We start from the raw sequence: 7,777 nt of genomic DNA, 5'->3' as shown, positions 1-7,777 counted from the left end.
TATTTATTTATTTTTTAAAAAATATTTATTTATTTGTTTATTTATTTATTCATTTATTTGGTATGCAGCTTGGACTCATAGTGATCCTTCTGTCTTATCTTCCCCAGTGCTGGGATTACAGACATGCACCACCACACCCAGTTTTGGTGGCTGGCACGGTGTCCCAGTGTTCTTGGGCTGGCATAGCATATGGTACCAGAGATTGAACCTGGGTCCTTCCGCTTGCCAGGCAGATGCTTAGACTGCTAACCCATCTTCCCAGTCCTGTGGTAACCATTAATTTTGTATTTTAAATTGTAGCAATATGATCAACAGTTGTCTAACAGAACTGACCATAAATTAGAAGCTTGTATGCAAAGTGTTTCCCTTTTGTAGAGTGGTTTTGCCAGATGGTGGGGAAATTAAAGGATAATATCTAAAACAGAGATAACTGAAAAGGAACTGGAAGTAAAGATGGAGGACAAGGGATGATCACACAAGTTTTAGGAAAGTAGAGAAGTGGGCAGAAGAGAAAGAATAAAGCAGTAAGGAAGCAATTATTTGAAGTTGGTCTCCGGGGATGGAGGATAGGATTAGTTTTTGTGGCTGAAGTTCTTCCCAGCCATGTTAAAAAAGGAAATAAAATATGAAAAGAGAAAAAGGAAAAGGAAAAGAAAGGAGGATTAAAAATAAAATTTAAATTTTAAAAACAACGTAAAGGGGGTAGCCTTATCTGTGTTCTTTTGTTCCATGTGTCTTTGTCCTCAAGCACAGTGCCGGTCACCTAACTTAATCCCCTCTTGGCTCATATTGTTAATATTGCTGTGTTCTTTCTATCCTGCTAGTCCTGCTGATCCTATTTGGTGGTCCTACCTTGTTGTCCTGGTCCCCTGATCCCCCTGATGTAAGAAGGAAGAGCCAGTTTTCTGTATTCTTCATACAATCGTAATATGAGAAAATTCATTCCTGTTGATATTTAAATTTCAGATTGGTAATATAGATCTCTATTATAAATTCTATTATTTTATGGCTATTGGATTGTAACAAGGGTGTTGTGGTGACAGAATAGCTTTTTCAACAAATGGTGCTGGGATAATTTCATATCCAGATATAAAATAATAAAGTTCAATGTTTATCTCTCTCTGTATACAAGCAGTCATTTAAAACTGATTACAAGTGTAAATATAACATCAGGATGATTAAAATTGAGAAAATGAAAGAGAATTGAGAAGGTGTGGAGTAATTGAAATCTTCATGCATTCCTGATGGGAATATAATGTAGTGTACTCATTTTGGAAACAAACCTGTTAGTACCTCAAAATATTAAATAAAGTTACTATATAACCAAGTTTACTAATTTCCTCTTGCTTCTGTAACAAATTACTGCCCACTTACTTGCTGAGGATGACACAGATTTTGTGCTATTATAATTATGGATCTCTGAGGTATGAAGTCAATTTCATTGGACTAAAGCAAGCAGCCTAGGAGGGTTAATTCACTGTGTGGGAGCAGAATTATTTCCTTCCTCTTCACCTTCTAGTTGTTGTGACCTTTCTCTCCTCTTCCAACGTATATCAAACAACCTTCTATTCTGAGTCTTTCTGTTTTAAGTTTTGTTTTAATTACACGAGGCCAACTAGGAAAATCCAAATTAATCTTCCCATCACAGCTTTTTTAAAAAACTTAGTTATATCTATACAGTTTTTTTAGCATGTAAAGTAAGTAGAATGTGGATGAATATTGGAGGACATTATTCAATTTGTCATGCCTAGCAGTTTCTCTTTTCCTATATACACAAAAAGTGTATATGGATACAAACATTTGTACACTGCTATTCACATTCATACTATGTATAGTAGTCAAAAATTGGAAACAATGAAAACACCTATCCCTGTTAAATACATATCAAAATTGTAATATATTCATGGAAAAATACATGCTACAAAGTGGATGGAGTTTGCAAATGTTATGCTAGATGGAAGAAATCATACACAAATCTATAGAGACAGAAAATGGACCACGGCTTGCCTGGGGCTCAGAAGAGAAGAGTATAGGGAATGACTGCTAACAAATAGCAGGGCTTCTTATTGGGGTGATGAAAAAGTTCTAACATTAAATAGTGATGATGACTTTACATTTTTGAATATATTAAAGATGTTAAGTTAGGTCCTTAAAAAGGTAACTTTAATTGTGCATGAATTACATTTCCATATAGCTGTTATTAAGAAATAAGATTGTAGTTTTATAGACCAGTTAACTACTCTCATGCCTAAGGTTCAGCTCAACAATGGAAATAATTGTTTTGGCTTTAAGTCAAAGTACATTATGGCAGTTAACCTGACTAACTTGACGATCTTCTTCATAGAGTAGACCTGCCTACTTCTATTGAACTTAATGAATTTTGAAGCGATAGTGCTCAGTAAATGTAGGTGTCACTATTTTTAAATGCATAAGAAAAGTTTAAAATTATGCTGTATCTATACAATATAAATTCTGCACCAAATATTACGGTTTCAGTGACTTTTTCATGATAGGTGATCACACAATTGGAGTGAAAAACACAGTCAATTTACCCATTTTTTTCTCTCCAAATTCTTCATACTTGGAGGGAAAGATATGATAGATTGATAGGTTACTGACAGCAACTTTTTTCTTATTTCCTTATGTCTTTACCTCTACATCTTTCTTTTTTTAGGTCCTTGAGAATGAACCTGGGGACATGCATAGACTAAGCACACACCCTACCACTGAATTGCATCCCTAGCCCACAGTGATCATTATGTTATAGTTCACTTTTCTTTTTAAGTTGAAATTTCTAACTTTTCCTTTATAATGTTCTGGACTCTCAGAATAAAAATGTTTATTAATTGTAATAAAAAGTTATTTAAATAAATGCAAAAATATGCATTAAATAAGTTTTATCACGAAAGTCCTATAAGCCAACCTTGCCATTAGTTACTGCTATGTCATGTGAGATTTATGTGTCTCATAGTGGGTTATAGATTAAGGACTCTTTCTCTCTCTCTCTCTCTCTCTCTCTCTCTCTCTCTCTCTCTCTCTCCTTATTATTAAGAAAGACAAATAGAGGGATTTGTTCTAATAGTGTTTGTAAATAGGTTATCATGTCCACATCTTGTACAGCAATCAACCACTAGGAAGAATGCATGCAATGTGCTAATTATTGAAACTGTCCTACCAATTTGGTTTGAAACTGTCTCATTGCTATTTGTTTCTCAGTAAAATTATGGAAAAAAAAGAAAGACAGCAGGGAAGTATTTTATGTTAAATACCTTAAATACTTAAATACTGTCACTATTTACCTTGGGAAGTCAACTTTATTGGATTAAGAAATGCCTAGCAGATTAGTAAAGCCTACTTCTGAGTTTGTCTGGAGAAGGGTCATGGAGATGTAGCCTTTGGTACTATGTATAGTTCCTTGCCTCTGAGCTGACACTGTTCCCCTGCTGTACCTCCCAGCAGTCAGGAACTGAGAAACTTTGCTCTTTCACACCATTCTGCCATGATATTCCATTCTTGAAGCCTGTTAACCATGGATTGAATACCCTGAACTGCAGGCAGAATAAACTTCTTGCTGAGACTCATTGGTCTCTTGGTAGACCCTGGAGAAAAAGTGACAGGTATGAGGAAAAATGAGAGAAAAGACAAGAGTCGGGTTAAGTGGAGGCCTGTATGCCTGATGGGTGAAGGACTTGAGCAACTGTAGTGCCATTTATTCATACTCTTGCAAAGTTATCATGAGATATAAAGTTACCTAGTGACTAATGACTGACACTGTCCAGACAGGATGCTCTTCTCAAGACTGAGGTAGCTTGATGCTTTAGGCACTGTGGTCTTGTCTTGCCCTCACACATATGCAATTTGCAACTTCTGCCACTCCCAACATCCCTCCCTTTACTGTTTTGTTGTGGAAATGATGGGTATTCACTTGCAGTTGGAAAAGCTGTCTTTGGGGAACTCTGTAGAAGACCTATTCATTCTTCATGGACTTACTCATTTAGGATAAAGATTTCCAGTCCAAAGATTTTTGGTACCTGTGTATAGCAGTTTAACCCTATACAGTCCAATAACCCATAACAGTAATGAATTACCAATATAGCTGGAAATCCTCAGAAGTTGTTAGTGATTTGAAACTTTTGCAGCTAGTATAGTATTATGGCATTGTTTTCTACATCTCAAGGTTATGTTGTTCTACTGGATATTTAAGACCAAGTTAAAGTAAGACCTTTATTTATCAATTCTTTTGCTATCTAGTAAGGTTAATTAAGTCTCCTCAGGATTTAGCTTGGAACCAAGCACAATAACTCTTAGATCTTCAGTGAGTATCAGCCATCTGGGTGAGTGATGGCTACTGCTTGATCAAGTTGTTTTCTGTGAAAACTTGAGAGACATTTTGCTCTTCTGTTGACTCTCCTTAGTTACACTCTACATCATGGAATCACTTTCCTCTGTGGTCCCATAATCTCCTTGATCAGACAGGGAATCAACTAAGGTTTAGGATGTTACAGCGGAGATTCTTTTATGTCTTCAGTTCTTATTGATTTCAGAGGGCTATGGCCAAAATATTGGCTATCCTTTTAGCCCACTCTATCTCTAATTTTTGGTCTCCAAACTTCAGTTGATAGACATCCAAATGAGAAGCTTAATAATATTACATTGTACTATAGGCAGTAAGCTTAATACTACTATGTCATCTGAATAACAAAAACCTTAGAACATAAAATGAAACTCTTATTTTTCTAACAACCATGGAGATTCTAATATTGAAATCCCTATAGAATGTTTGCAGACAATAGTTACATATGTTTTACACAGAAATTTATAAATCAAAACCATACATAGCATTGCAACATGACCATCATGACATTTTGTGACATACTTAAATTTTCATTTTGACATAACAGAACACTTTTAATCAGTCATCTCTATGTAATACATAAGAATCTTTTACCTAATTAGTTGTCCTTTAATGGGATATACATCACAAGAATTTTGTTAAAGTCAGAGATCTGAATCTGAAAGAAGAGTCTTATCACAATAAGCAATCTTTGTATTACATTTTGGAAGACCTGTACATCTGGAATCATGAATATATTTAATGCATTATAGAGATTAACACAGTATTTGCCATATATCTGTGAAAACCTTTATTTCTATGTTTCATATTACAAATGTCTTTTATGAAAAAAATTATTGTATTTTTTTCTAAAAATCTTTACCTTTTGATCAATGGCCAAATTATTTGGGTTGTCACTTTAGGGAATACAGAGATTATTGAGGTATGCTTATTAAAGCAATGGTTGGCCAGTCCTCTCTTCATCAATTGGAGCCTTGAGCAGCAATCTCTCCCACCCTAAGGAATTTTTGTTCGGTAAGTATCTGAAATTTCTTGATGATTTGTGAGTAAACCAATTTTGGTATCACTTAGACCAGCTGTTAACTCAAGGGAAAGCATAATTTTAAGTCTATATCCTAAATTATATTATGAACAAATGATCATAAAAGAAAAAAATGTTGAGCTTAAATGTAGAGGAATAGCTGTTCATGGACTAACATACAAACATGTAAACAAGTACACAGAACACACAGACAAACTTCTTTACCAAATCACTTAAATATGTTATTGACCAAATAAAATTACAATGATTCTATTACATTTTTAGAAGTTAATAATGATAAACATAATTGTCAGATTTTGTTGTCAATTAGCAGACATCTCTTATCAGAAAAATCTTGGAAAGAATAGGATCTTTTAATTATAATGAATATGCATATTTTGTATTTTACTTTATTTTATATTTTAAAGCCACTGAGATAGAGATCTTTATTTTCACAGCATAATGTAATGGAAGCTTCCTAAAGCAATGCTCAAAACTATAAGCATCCCACACTGCCAATGGCTATAGCCCCTTTAAATGTGTAATTGAGCATCCTATCTCTTATATATGGATAGGCACATACACATCAAATCCAAACTGGTACGCAGTTAAAGTGTGAACTGGAATTTGATATTCTCACCCTGTTATCAATTACAAACTCCTCTGTCCAAAGAGGCCACAGCAAGTATGAGTACTCTAAGCCCATAAAAAATAAACATAATAGCTGGTGTATATTGTATCATCTTGTAAAAAAGAGATACAGCAACTAAAGCACTGACCTTAAAGGTTGTTTTATTATTATTATTATTATTATTATTATTATTATTATTATTACTTACATATTTTGTTGTTACAAGGTCTCTCTATACTGCTCAGACTCATAGTGATTCTCCTGTTTTCAGTCTCCCCAGGGCAAGGATTACAGGCATGCTCCACCACGCCTGGTCTCTGTGCCAGCTCAGTGTTCCTGGAGGAAGAACCAGGGTGGCACGTGGTGCCAGGGATTGAATCACAGTAGCTGTGCTTGCCTATGCAGGAGCTTTGTCTGATGAGCTATCTCACTGGCCCCTTTTGCACTTTATTTTGTCTGAAGAATAATGGTAACTTTCAAACCAGTTATCTCTATCTACTCTATCACCAATTTCTATCTTTTTAAAAATGTATTTAGTACAGGTTCTTCTGGGTCTAACTACACAGATCAGACTTACAGTGATCCTCCTGTTGTCAGCCTCCCAAGTGCTTGGATTAAGGGAGTGCACCAAACCCTGGTCCCCATGTTTTGCCTAAGCAGGAGCTTTAGTCCACTGAGCTAGCTGGCTGGCCCTCAATTTAATCTTAAAGTTCAATTTGTTAATTCCTTCAACAAATTGAACTTTAAGATCTATCTTCATGATACAGCCTAACAGCATCCTCTGGTACCCAAAAAGGTCACTTGACATTCTCTGGGAAAACACAAGTGTACCCTCTACCCCAAGTTAGCCTCTTTTTTTGCTTTACCTGATTGAATTACCTTTCTATTGCTGTTCTTTCATCTTTTGTAAAATTTTAGAAATTTAATAGTATATATTGACAAGTGAAGTTGAAGGGATTGGTTTTTCCTGTTGCTTTTGTAATTGAATTTTGATCATAGGGTGAGAAATCTGTATTCTATAGTTTGGAAAAGGAAGCTATCACATAGGCTCCTTTAAGCTAACCTGACCAATCTGTGAAAACTAACAAATTAATTTAACTTATCTGAAGGATAATGACAATTCATAACATCAAAGAAATTAGCTCACAGTCTGGGTGAAGTCAATTGATATCACCAAATAAACTCTGAAAATCATTTTGGGTTGATTTAAAGAGTTTGGCATAGTTTACCTTTGTTGGATAAAATGACCCCAATACTCAATTGACTTCGCCCAGACTGTGAGCTAATTTCTTTGGTGTTATGAATTGTCATTATCCTTCAGATAAGTTAAATTAATTTGTTAGTTTTCACAGATTGGTCCAGTTAGCTTAAAGGAGCCTATGTGATAGCTTCCTTTTCCAAACTACAGAATACAGATTTCTCACCCTATGATCAAAATTCAATTACAAAAGCAACAGGAAAAACCAATCCCTTCAACTTCACTTGTCAATATATACTATTAAATTTCTAAAATTTTACAAAAGATGGAAGCTATGATAACCCCAAGTTATCACAGCTTGCACCCCTTTGGAGGCCACCATCAGGCATTTAAATGAGATATCAGAATCAAGCAACTGTTCTAACCCCACCGCTTTTAGATTATACATCAAACCTTTATATTTGCTTGTAAAATATCAAAGCTTTTCTACACCAATTTAATTCTGAACTATAAAATAGGCAATTAATCTTATTAGGAATCAAAAGAACTTTAAATATACTTTTAAAATAGCCC

This window comes from Octodon degus, unplaced genomic scaffold, assembly GCF_000260255.1.
Source record: "Octodon degus isolate 3935 unplaced genomic scaffold, OctDeg1.0 scaffold00134, whole genome shotgun sequence".
NCBI classification, from domain to species: domain Eukaryota; kingdom Metazoa; phylum Chordata; class Mammalia; order Rodentia; family Octodontidae; genus Octodon; species Octodon degus.
The sequence above is the reverse complement of the archived record's forward strand: the minus strand, read 5'-3'. Positions refer to the sequence as shown.